At 49.9% G+C, this 13,338-nt stretch overlaps 1 protein-coding gene across 5 annotated transcripts in view; it reads left to right on the top strand.

The window, feature by feature from the left end:
- LOC109878700 (oxysterol-binding protein-related protein 8-like) overlaps positions 1–13,338 on the top strand; it is a 152,917-nt gene that overhangs the window by 55,225 nt on the left and 84,354 nt on the right. Inside the window, exon 1 of one of the 5 annotated variants that reach the window (XM_031821436.1) lies at positions 3,552–3,633. The exons of the other annotated variants lie outside the window; for them this stretch is intronic. The gene's annotated coding sequence lies outside the window, so the exon portion shown is untranslated. Of the gene's footprint in view, positions 1–3,551; positions 3,634–13,338 lie in introns of those variants that run through there. 5 annotated transcript variants of the gene reach the window in all.

The raw sequence follows: 13,338 nt of genomic DNA, 5'->3' as shown, positions 1-13,338 counted from the left end.
TTGTGAAATGTAGCTCGCTAGTGTTTTTACCACTAAATAAATATTTTGGAATTTATGCAAATGTTTCTGTCTAGCACCAGTCATTATGCTAGAATTTGCCTTATTGATGTAAAATGACATCTCTGGTACTTTGAGACTGACTGGGTTCCAACCTGGGTCTCCTGTGCATCACAACATTGTGTTAGCCCACTGAGCTGAAGCCACTAGACGACTGAAGGATGCTGGGAGGTCTTCAAGTTGAGCCAGTTATGGTCAATGGAACGGCTTTTAAAGCTGATCACTTTTGGAGCGTTTATGTCCAGACCCAGTCTCTGGATGGCGGGTTTCCAAACCGCTCTCAAAACAACGTTTTGCAATATTTGTCCTTGGACGAAACTTGCAGCCCGGTCTCAAAGGTGCAATTACCTTTCCTGAAATACACCTTGTGGAAGCAAACAGTAGCTATATCGCCTAGCGTTATTTAGCTCGTGTGGAAGGTCAGCAATAAGCCACTGAAGGAGTGCAAACATCTATTGAAGTGGCTGTCATCCCAACCACTTGTCTGACCCCTCTCACACCTTCTGTTCCTCTCTAGGCACAACCCACGCCAGATACAGGAAGTCATGCAGGCTTGTTGTTTCTATGGATGCATCACAAATGGCACCCTATTCCCTATATAGTGCACTACTTTTGACCAGGGCCCTTTGGGATGCAGCCTGTGTCATCATGCCAGCTAGTGTTCAACCTGGCCCTATGGGATGCAGCCTGTGTCATCATGCCAGCTAGTGTTCAGCCTGGCCCTATGGGATGCAGCCTGTGTCATCATGCCAGCTAGTGTTCAGCCTGGCCCTATGTAGAAAAGTCTGAAAACAAAATGTGTCTAACAATAGCCCAGTTTTCTCCCATGTGATCACAATTAGATTATGTGGAATGTAGACGTTTTTTTTGTCATATGACGCCTCCTGAGATAATTTGATGCCTCATTCTGTACCCTTGGAGTTTAACCCCGACTTCAGAACAGGGCCTTCAATGTATCCCTGACTTCAAAACAGGGCCTTCAGTGTAACCCTGACTTCAAAACAGGGCTTTCGGTGTAACCCTGACTTCAAAACAGGGCTTTCGGTGTAACCCTGACTTCAAAACAGGGCTTTCGGTGTAACCCTGACTTCAAAACAGGGCCTTCGGTGTAACCCTGACTTCAAAACAGGGCCTTCGGTGTAACCCTGACTTCAAAACAGGGCCTTCGGTGTAACCCTGACTTCAAAACAGGGCCTTCGGTGTAACCCTGACTTCAAAACAGGGCCTTCGGTGTAACCCTGACTTCAAAACAGGGCTTTCGGTGTAACCCTGACTTCAAAACAGGGCTTTCGGTGTAACCCTGACTTCAAAACAGGGCCTTCGGTGTAACCCTGACTTCAAAACGTGGCTTTCAGTGTAACCCTGACTTCAAAACGTGGCTTTCAGTGTGGTCTTAAGCCCCTGACACCAGACCACGTTAGGCCATCTGTCTATGCTCCTACTATCTGTCTCTTTTCTCCTTGAAATTCCGATCCCCTTTAAAGAATAATAAAATAAAACAGGGCCTTCACTGTCCAAGTTAAGCATTCACCATGGTTGAATCTGTCCACCGTACCTCTACCTGCTTCACTCGCTCCTCCAGAGGCTCGTCTAGACCAGCCTTTCCTTTAACCCAGTAGGCACTCTTCCAAGTTCACTTCTTTTTTGGCTTTTTTAGTTGCCCCATTGATCACTTCATTGCTGGCAAATGAAAACGTATCGGGAGGAGAGGAAAGCCACACTGTCTTTGTGAAACCACTTAAGACGTCGTCCCCTCATCGTCACCTCCATGTCCCCTCATCGTCCCCTCCACATCGCCTCATCGCCCCCTCCACATCCCCTCATCGTCCCCTCCGCATCCCCTCATCGCCCCCTCATCGTCCCCTCCGCGCCCCCTCATCGTCCCCTCATCGTCCCCTCCGCATCCCCTCATCGCCCCCTCATCGTCCCCTCCGCGCCCCCTCATCGTCCCCTCCGCATCCCCTCATCGCCCCCTCATCGTCCCCTCATCGTCCCCTCCACGTCCCCTCGTCGTCACCCCATCGTCCCCTCCATGTCCCCTCATCGTCCCCTCCACATCGCCTCATCGTCCCCTCCACATCCCCTCATCGTCCCCTTCACATCCCCTCATCGTCCCCTCCATGTCCCCTCATCGTCCTCTCCACATCGCCTCATCTTCCCCTCATCGTCCCCTCCGCATCCCCTCATCGCCCCCTCATCGTCCCCTCCGCGCCCCCTCATCATCCCCTCATCGCCCCCTCATCGTCCCCTCCGCGCCCCCTCATCATCCCCTCATCGCCCCCTCATCGTCCCCTCCGCGCCCCCTCATCGTCCCCTCATCGTCCCCTCATCGCCCCCTCCACGTCCCCTCCACATCCCCTCATCGCCCCCTCCACGTCCCCTCCACATCCCCTCAACGCCCCCTCCACGTCCCCTCCACATCCCCTCATCGTCACCCCATCGTCCCCTCATCGTCCCCTCCACATCGCCTCATCGTCCCCTCCGCATCCCCTCATCGTCCCCTCCGCATCCACTCATTGTCCCCTCCATGTCCCCTCATCGTCCCCTCCACATCGCCTCATCGTCCCCTACGCATCCCCTCATCGCCCCCTCATCGTCCCCTCCGCGCCCCCTCATCGTCCCCTCCGCATCCCCTCATCGTCCCCTCCACGTCCCCTCATCGTCCCCTCCATGTCCCCTCCACATCCCCTCATCGCCCCCTCCACGTCCCCTCCACGTCCCCTCCACATCCCCTCCACATCCCCTCATCGCCCCCTCCATGTCCCCTCCACTTCCCCTCCACATCCCCTCCACATCCCCTCATCGCCCCCTCCATGTCCCCTCCACTTCTCCTCCACATCCCCTCATCGCCCCCTCCATGTCCCCTCCACATCCCCTCATCGCCCCCTCCATGTCCCCTCCACTTCCCCTCCATGTCCCCTCATCGTCCCATCTAAACTTGTTTTCCCTGCTGGGTCTTTGACTCAGCAACCGAGAAAACGGAAGCATTAATGAGGCTGAAGCGAGGCTGAACACCTAGTCTGGAATAACATGGTGATGGTCGGTTGTTGTGTCTCCATTGGTCGCTTGCTGGGGTGTTGGTTTTGCTTTTTGATGTCTGGGGAAATCAGGTGGGCTGCTTGGCAGTTATTGGTGCAGAAAGGCTTGGAATTAACAGAGACACATGGTGTCTGAGACAGTGTTGTTTTGATTTTGTGTGTGTGCATGAGTGGCAGCAAACCAACCGACAAAAGGGATACATTAGAGAGAATCAGAGTTACTGCGGGAAAACCAAAGGAGCTTTCTCAAAAGAGAGCTAGCATACACAGGAAGATAAAAGGAGGGAGAATAAACAAGGGGGAGAGAAGGAGGGGGTGTGTGTGTGTACGAGAGAGCAAAAGACAGAACAGAATGCTCACCAGGGTAGCAGGAGAGAGAGAGAGAGAGAGGGAGGGACTTGTGCTCTCCAGCACGCTGTCTCTCGTTCCCTCTCCCCCCTTCTCTCCAGTGTGTGTGAGAGAGCCCAGTTGTTGGTCATACCAGGGCTAGTCCTGTCACGTAGCAGCAGCCACGTCACCGCCAGGCAGCCGTCACAAGGTATGCATTTCCTCTCCTCTCTCAGAGCAAAACTAACACTGCCTTTCTGTCAAAGAAACACAAGAAAGAACAGTGGGTGGAGGAGGTTGAAGCTTAGCGGAAGCTTTGGGTTGTCTTGGATTGATATATCAGTGGGTGTGTTCCTCTGCTTTCTTTGTTTGCAGTTTGTATGCCACATACCGAGAAGTGTAGTTCCACTGGTAATGTCATTATTATTTTGCTACTGAACATGGGGAGTTGAGTTGTTCCACTGGTAATGTCATTATTATTTTGCTACTGAACATGGGGAGTTGAGTTGTTCCACTGGTAATGTCATTATTATTTTGCTACTGAACATGGGGAGTTGAGTTGTTCCACTGTATCTGCTTGTTTGTTGATGACTGTGTGGACACTGACTGCCTTCAGATCACAAACTTGGAAGAGTGCTCAGCATGCTAGTATGTGTACCCTGCTAGCATCTGAAGCTAACAGCGATACTATCCTGTCATCTGGACAGCACAGCTGTGCGCTAACAATGTTATCAGTGTTATCTTGTAGCAACGTTAGCATCACTCTGTTCAGTCCATTTCCTTTGTATGCTGTTGGGGAAATGCTGAATGGGGATTGCTGGGCTGAGAACTGATTGCCAAGAAGTTGTGGATTAATCATAGCCTGAGCTTCCCTGTGGCTTGTTTACTAGCGAGGGTCATGGAAGCAAGGTAGAAACAGAGAGAGTATTATACCTTACAGAACTATCTATAAGACGAGATACTCCCAGGTACAACGTATGTGGACCCCTGCTTGTCGAACATCTTATTCCAAAGTCATGGGCGTTAATATGGAGTTGTACCCCCCTTTTCTGCCACAGCAGCCTCCACTCTTCTGGGAAGGCTTTCCACTAGATGGTGGAACATTTGCTGCAAGGACTTGCTTCCATTCAGTCAAGAGTGTTAGTGAGTTCTGGTGCTGATGTTGGGCAATTAGGTCTGGTTCGCAGTCTGTGTTCCAATTCATCCCAAAGTTGTTCGATGGGGTTGAGCTCAGTGCTTTGTGCAGGCCAGTCAAGTTCATTCACACGATCTCGACAAACCATTTCTGTATGGATCTCGCTTTGTGTACGGGGGCATTGACATGCTGAAACAGGAAAGGGCCTTCCCCTGGTGAAGCGTGATTCATCACTCCAGAGAACGGGTTTCCACTGCTCCAGCGAGCTTTATACCACTCCAGCCGACACTTGGCATTGCACATGGTGATCTTAGGCTTGTGTACAGCTGCTCGACTATGGAACCCATTTCATGAAACCGTTATTTTGCTGACGTTGCTTCCAGAGGCAGTTTGGAACTTGGTAGTGAGTGTTGCAACCAAGGACAGACTATTTTTACTCCCTCCGCATTTCAGCACTCAGCGGTCCCATTCTGTGAGCTTGTGTGGCCTACCACTTCGAGGCCGAGCCGCTGTTACTCCTAGACGTTTCCACTTTACAATAACAGCATTTACAGTTGATTGGGGCAGCTCTAGCAGGGCAGACATTTACGAACTCACTTGTTGGAAAGGTGGCATCCAATGGCGATGCCACGTTGAAAGTCACTGAGCTCTTCAGTATTTTTATATTTAACCTTTATTTAACTAGGCAAGTCAGTTCAGAACAAATTCATATTTATAATGACGGCCTACCAATGATGGCCTACCAATGATGGCCTACCAATGACGGCCTACCAAAAGGCAAAAGGGATCACAACAAGAGAGACAACACTACATAAAGAGAGACCTAAGACAACAACATAGCAAGGCAGCAACACATGACAACACAGTATGGTAGCAACACAACATCATAATAACATGGTAGCAGCACAACACATGGTACAGTCATTATTGGACACAGACAACAGCACAAAGGGCAAGAAGGTAGAGACAACAATACATCACTCAAAGCAGCCACAACAGTATGGGCCATTCTACTGTCAATGGTTGTCTATGGAGATTGCATGGCTGTGTGCTCAATTTTAGACACCTGTCAGCAACGGTGTGGCTGAAATAGCCGAATCCACTAATTTGAACTGTTGTCCACACAGTTCTGGAATGTATCTAGAAGACTATTTACTCTGTGTCAATCAGTTACTTTATAAGGAGTTTATCACCATGAGGAAGTAGTTTTGGGGTCTCCGTTACTCACAAATTCCGTTCATTAGTGCTTTCCCAGCAATGGCTGCTGCTAAGACCCAACCGGGAGGTAGTTTTGGCTCAGCAGAGACATTGGTTACCTTCAAAATGTCACCCTATTCCCAATATAGTGCCCTACTTTTGACCGGTGTCTATAGGCACTATGTAGGGAATAGGGTGTCATTTAGGACGCTACCATTGAACAGTCTGGGTCTGAGTGTGTGTCATCAGATTGTTAGCATTAGGCCGGTTGCACTGTGTACATTGATTGGGAGCGTAAGGGGATTGGTCAAATGACTCTTCTTCTCTGAAAGTAGGGTGTCTTTGGATTGGGTGACAGCACTGGCAGCGCTTTTACTGACCAATAGGGTTGTAACGGTGACCTGGCAGAGCTCTTGTTGACCAATAGGATTGTAACGATGACCTGGCAGAGCTCTTGCTGACCAATAGGATTGTAACGGTGACCTGGCAGAGCTCTTGCTGACCAATAGGATTGTAACGGTGACCTGGCAGAGCTCTTGCTGACCAATAGGGTTGTAACGGTGACCTGGCAGAGCTCTTGCTGACCAATAGGGTTGTAACTGTGACCTGGCAGAGCTCTTGCTGACCAACAGGATTGTAACGGTGACCTGGCAGAGCTCTTGCTGACCAATAGGGTTGTGACGGTGACCATATAACTGCGGTAGTAAACACAGACCCAAGATAGGCTTCTGAAACCATTTTGAAGTCATACAGAAATGTCCAGAGGAAATGTGTCCTCTGCTGAAGCTGGATGGGTGGTACTTTAACTGAAAGTCTATATAGCAGTTTAGGACTTTATATTGATTCCTATCTTGTGTTAACTCTGCAAAGCCACAACTGCTTCGTCTATAAGCACTCCTCTACATTCAGCTAAAGGGCGTACTATGTGCAAGACAGAAACAGGTGGTGAGATGGGGTTTTGGTGTGAAGTTTCCTGTCTGATGTTTCCAGCTACGTCAGGCCTTTTGTTGTGAGAGTTAACAATCAAACCAATTATCAGAAAGAACCGAGAACCAAGGGGATAGAATCAGGAAGCCTTTGACGGATATCAAGCCATTATCTCAGTTTGCATTTGATATGAGCTTGAATGCGAGCAGAGGAAGCTCAACAGTCCAGAGGTGATAACCTGTCAAAATGTCCATATCGTCATAGACACCTGAATCCAGGCCTTGTTCTGTTGTTCACATCCCTTCTGTCATACCCTCTGTCATCCCCCTGTCATTCCCTCTGTCTTCCATGGCTGTTCATCCTCGCTTCAACCTCCTCCAGTTCTTCCTCCCTCATCTCTCTCTTATCGCTACAGCCCCTCCCATCACCCTCTACCTCCAGGGTGGACGTGTCTGTCATCTCCAGACTGTCATTGAGCCTCTCCCTCTGGACCCCCAGCATTGGACCCCCAGCAGATCTGAAACTCTAGTCTATTCTGGGTCTGAGACGGTCCACCTGGGAGGTTGTTCTCCCTCTTTGAGGTCCCTCCATAGTCCAGGAAATGGCGAGGCTGTCTCACTAGGTGGCGGATTAAGGTAAGGTTGCCCCTATATGCTGATCTTGGGTCAGTTTTGCATTTCCCCCACACTTGGTTAATGTTAGGATTGGGGAGTGGGAAGCTGATCCAAGATCTGTACCTAGGGGGAACTTCACCTCAGAGCCTCACCAGGCACCCTATGGCGGCGGGTGTTGATCTGAAGACACCACCCTCCGCTCGTCCCTCATAAAAGATGGAACACCGGAGGAGGAACTGACCCCCGTCTCACAGGGAGGGATATTCTATACATTGGCCTCTTGGTCTCCCCTTCCACCTTCTCCAGAGCCTGGGTCGTAACTCGTGTTCATCATACACCATACGGAAGAAAACGTACTGAAACAGGGAGGGACTACCTGAACTTCTCCAATAAGAAACGTTCCTTTTCGTTTCCTGTTGCAAACTGTTTTCAAGCATTCTCCGCTGCCTGCCCTAATAAACACAACCCTGAACAAGAGGCCTGACATATTTAGGTTCATTTCAGATATAAGAAAAGAGACATTTGTGGTTTGTTAGCTGGCGTGTACTAGATTAGCCTGGTTTTCCCAGAGCTACTGTGTCTGTTTGTGGGTTTCCTGCTCCACCATGTTGGGCTGACTTCGCTTCCTCCACCGCCTTGTCCCAGTTGCTCTGAGGTCAATGATAACATGCCTCTGTCTACAATCTGATAAACACTGTTCCAAGCTAGGAATACATCCAGATAACTGTGTCCTCACTATTTGGCCATGCTAGTAAGTACAGTCCCTAACAGTAACTCATAACTCCTGTCCTTGGTAGCATTGGCCATTTAGTGATTGACACCCACAGCCCGTGAAACACGGACAACACCTCTCAGCCGAGGCACCATGACCTAAATCTATCACCCTGGGAAGCAGGTCGATGATGCATCACCTCCTCCGCAAGGCAGTTTCAGGCACATCCCCAATTTCCACTTCGCCAGCATCCCTCCCTGTTGGCGTGAGGCCTTAATATCCAGTTCATCTCTGTCTCCCTCCTCAGAGTAGACAGCGTGGAGCTCTCTGCTCGCTCTCCACGGCTTGTCCCCTGTGTGATAGCTCTCCTCTGGGTTATCAGACGTGTGGAGTGAGATTGTTGCTGACACCTCACCACACACCATCAGTTCTCTCTTACGGCCATGAGCAGTCCCAGGTTGCATCTGAAATGGCACCCTATTCCCTTCTGTCTAGAGCCCCATGGCCCCTGGCCATAAGTAGTGCACTACGTGAGGAATAGGGTGCGATTTGAGATGAAGTACTACTTCCATCACCTCCGTGCCAACACCTATCTGTCTCTTTCTGGCCCTGCCTGGACTTCCTGTGTAGGCCTGCCCCCACAGTCAGGAAGCTCTTCTCAACGTTTTAAAGTGAGCTCCCACTTCTGGACTTTCTCAGTGAGAGATTATTCAAATTCGACAGGAGTTCACTGAGTCAGCGCTTGTCGAGACATTTCAAGTCAACTTTTGTTCAACTTGTTTTGTTCCTCACCATTGTGTGGGACGTTGAAATGTCATTTGATATAATGGTACAGAACCGCCATGTCCAGTCAAAGTCAAACAGAGAATTGTTTTTACTTTGTCCTTAGTTGTGTTTTGTCTATTGTGTTTGTTGACTGGTGCTTGGCTCTGATGGTGGCTGTGGACAGTATCTTGGCTGTGGACAGTATCTTGGCTGTGGACAGTATCTTGGCTGTGGACAGTATCTTGGCTGTGGACAGTATCTTGGCTGTGTGTCGGTGACTCTGAGGGCCTCCCTGTCACGTGTGTTGAGTGCTTTTATTTATGGGGGCTGTCAGTGCTTTTCTACACCGGCTGTAAATCAGGAGAGTAGCCCTTCCCCCTGCTCAGTGGCCAAGCCAACCTGAGTCAGACCCTCAAGCCTCCTCTCCCCAGGCTCCAGCCCTCCTCTCCCCAGGCTCCAGCCCTCCTCTCCCCAGGCTCCAGCCCCCAGCCCTCCTCTCCCCAGGCTCCAGCCCCCAGCCCTCCTCTCCCCAGGCTCCAGCCCCCAGCCCTCCTCTCCCCAGGCTCCAGCCCCCAGCCCTCCTCTCCCCAGGCCCCAGCCCTCCTCTCCCCAGGCTCCAGCCCTCCTCTCCCCAGGCTCCAGCCCTCCTCTCCCCAGGCTCCAGCCCTCCTCTCCCCAGGCTCCAGCCCTCCTCTCCCCAGGCCCCAGCCCTCCTCTCCCCAGGCCCCAGCCCTCCTCTCCCCAGGCCCCAGCCCTCCTCTCCCCAGGCCCCAGCCCTCCTCTCCCCAGGCCCCAGCCCTCCTCTCCCCAGGCCCCAGCCCTCCTCTCCCCAGGCTCCAGCCCTCCTCTCCCCAGGCTCCAGCCCTCCTCTCCCCAGGCTCCAGCCCTCCTCTCCCCAGGCTCCAGCCCTCCTCTCCCCAGGCCCCAGCCCTCCTCCACCAACAGGATATCTGTAATTTCCCATGAAGAGAACACATCCCTTACTTTAATGCTTGCTCTTCCACTGGTTTCTCACTGTAAAGCACTGCAGAGAAATATAGGTGTGTGCACAAGGGTAGAGAGATCATTGGATAGTGGATGCACTTCTGTATCTCCAAACCTTTCCAAATCACTATTATCTGGCTTTAGAGTTCGCCTTGACTATATTGACCTCTAACTTTAGAGGTCAGTTTAGCCTTTTAGACGTTCCCTGCCTTCTAGGCTTTAAAAAAAATCCCTGCCCTGTTGTACCTGCTGACATAAATGGTTAGTCTGGTGGTGTTGACCAGGCTTGATGTAAATGGTTAGTCTGGTGGTGCTGACCAGGCTTGATGTAAATGGTTAGTCTGGTGCTGTTGACCAGGCTTGATGTAAATGGTTAGTCTGGTGGTGCTGACCAGGCTTGATGTAAATTGTTAGTCTGGTGGTGCTGACCAGGCTTGATGTAAATGGTTAGTCTGGTGGTGCTGACCAGGCTTGATGTAAATGGTTAGTCTGGTGGTGTTGACCAGGCTTGATGTAAATGGTTAGTCTGGTGGTGTTGACCAGGCTTGATGTAAATGGTTAGTCTGGTGGTGCTGACCAGGCTTGATGTAAATGGTTAGTCTGGTGGTGCTGACCAGGCTTGATGTAAATGGTTAGTCTGGTGGTGTTGACCAGGCTTGATGTAAATGGTTAGTCTGGTGGTGTTGACCAGGCTTGATGTAAATGGTTAGTCTGGTGGTGTTGACCAGGCTTGATGTAAATGGTTAGTCTGGTGGTGTTGACCAGGCTTGATGTAAATGGTTAGTCTGGTGGTGTTGACCAGGCTCCAATACCTCTCCTGCCTTACTGCGGTGCCAGAGTGTTGACTTTGCAGTCGTGTGGATCGCTGACCCATGTGGATCCATTTGTCTAATGTTTGACAGAGAAGCTTCTTGAGTGTGTTTTTCACGAGGCTGACAGCGGTAGTCTGGAAGCACATGAACCTGCTGAGGGTGGCTTTTGACTAGCGTTTAACTAGCGACCTCAGGCACAGTCTGTCTGCTTTGTTTGGCCTTCTGAGGTCGCTACCACAGCTCTAAATGTCCTGTTAGACCACATACACAGAATGGTCCTGGGAGGTGTTCACGGAGCCGTATGTATCAAGCTTCTTACAGTAGAAGAGCTGATCTAGGATCAGGTGCCTCCTGTCTACTGAGTGCAAACTTGAACGTTGTGAAAATTCTGTGCAACTTCCGGCGCACGTTTACTGTGAACACTGAGGCTGTACCCTCTTTAATGTACTTGTCTTTCAGACAAGGAGGTGAGTAAAAATGTTGTTTGATGCAAGAAACCACTTTACAAATTAAAATATATTCATATTCCCATACCATTATTACAAATTATACTACCTTTTGCTTATTGGTCACTTAGCTCATTCAAGACCGTCTCAAAACACTTCCCCTTTTAACACGTAAAAAACAGTCCAGTTCAAAGTGAGTGGCACAGATCCATATATGGCAATGGCTATTTGCATGTAGTCCTACTGCAGTTCTGATTGGTTATGGCGCACAGGTCTATGTAGAGTAAGGGCCTGAGCCATACTGCAATAGAATCCTACTCCAATGCACTCTCCCTACAACTACATCTCTTGCACAGTTAATTTTGCATGCTAAGTCTTGCATATTTATTTATTTATTTTCGGAATATTACATTGAAAGTGACTAATTACATTGATTCGATCACATTTCCCACAGTATAGCGAAACATTGACAGTGTTAACTTAAGGGGAATATAATAAGATGCCATTTGGGAAGGAGTCTTGCTGCTTGGATGGGGTGTGTTTTCAGGCTCCACTGCCAGTGTTCCATCACGCCCAAGTGGGCATGGATAGACAAAGGAAGCACCACAGGAAGCAGTGGAAAGTGGTCAGGACTCTGAGCAAAGGATCCTGGGATAGATAGGGTCGATAGGCCCCCAACCAACATGGCGTTCAGAACATTCAATCGGAGCGGGGGGTGGAAACCTGACCAGCAGAGCCAGGGGAATGTACATCAATCTAACACTCTCACCCGCTGGCACTCTCCAGTCCCTAAGAAACCACTCTCTCGCTCTCTCTCACATGACTCCTACAATCTCCCAGAAAATATAGCATGCCCTCAAAGTTATTTATAACACCGAGGACATTAACCGCGAAAATAACAAGCTTTTTTGACTTTGGCGAGCAGCACCGCTACTGATTAACCAAATGAAAGACACTTTGTCAGAAATGTCTTTCTACAAGCCACATCAGGACGAGTCCTTCAGATGGTTTCCATGTGTTTGATAATGTTGCGATCCCTCCATTCCAGACATCATTATGAGCTGTCCTCCCCTCACCAGCCTCTGAAAGCAGAACACTAACAGCAAGTACAAGCTGTGCTGCTGACCTTATTGCCTCCTTGTCCAGGAATGTTTACAGGAAGTTCATTACACATTAATGACACCAACCCAGATGGGAACACTATCTGGCTGCAGGCATGTGATGACTGAGTCCTCCGTTCAGAGGCATGAGAAAAGCCAGGGCCTCTGGTGTTTCCAGCCACTCAGAAACTAAAGCACATGACCATTTTTATTAGAACCTCTTCTTTCATGTGATTTTAGAGGTGTTTAGGGACATTTTGGAATGAGAGAGACAGGAAGTGAACCAAGCCTTTCTGTGAGCCATACCGCCTTGTTAGGTATCCCTGCTCTGGATAGCGTGCACGCTAGCTCTTGAGTGAAAATACTGATCTTGGGTCAGTTTTGCATTTTCCCCACTTATGGTTAAGGTTCGAATTGGGCAAGGGGACACTGATCCTAGATCTGTACCTAAGAGAAACTTAAAACCGGAGCATGCACAGTAATGGTGCCTGATAAACATCTGACAAATTACTTGTTTAGTTTCCTTGATCCTGGATGAGCCCCAAATATGTTACGGCCCAAGTTATCTACGTTACAATACATGAACCACACAACAAACCATTGGCCGATATGAGGAAACGCCACACAACCCTGGCTGAGTAAGATGGATGCTCCTCTGACTTTGCTCCCACACACACACACACACTTTCTTCCCTGGAGGGACTCACACACCGTTTACTTGTACACAGCCCCTGGGAGGAAGAGTAGCCATGCCCTATCACTCTCACTGGGCTCTGCCGTAGCAAACAGCTGCTGATGACTCTGCAGTCTGCTGGTTGTAGCATTCTGTGTTGCTAGCGAACCCCGCACCTCTAGCTCTTCATTTGACCTACCCCGCACCTCTAGCGCTTCATTTGACCTACCCCTCATCCATAGCGCTTCATTTGACCTACCCCTCATCCATAGCGCTTCATTTGACCTACCCCTCATCCATAGCGCTTCATTTGACCTACCCCTCATCCATAGCGCTTCATTTGACCTACCCCTCATCCATAGCGCTTCATTTGACCTACCCCTCCCCTCTAAAGCCTCATTTGACCTACCCCACCCCTCTAAAGCTTCATTTGACCTACCCCGCCCCTCTAAAGCCTCATTTGACCTACCCCGCCCCTCTAAAGCCTCATTTGACCTACCCCGCCCCTCTAAAGCCTCATTTGATCTCTCTTCCTACAGAGAAGAACTAGA

This window comes from Oncorhynchus kisutch, unplaced genomic scaffold (assembly GCF_002021735.2).
Source record: "Oncorhynchus kisutch isolate 150728-3 unplaced genomic scaffold, Okis_V2 scaffold3975, whole genome shotgun sequence".
Taxonomy (NCBI): Eukaryota; Metazoa; Chordata; class Actinopteri; order Salmoniformes; family Salmonidae; genus Oncorhynchus; species Oncorhynchus kisutch.
This window is presented reverse-complemented; position numbering and strand designations above follow the sequence as displayed.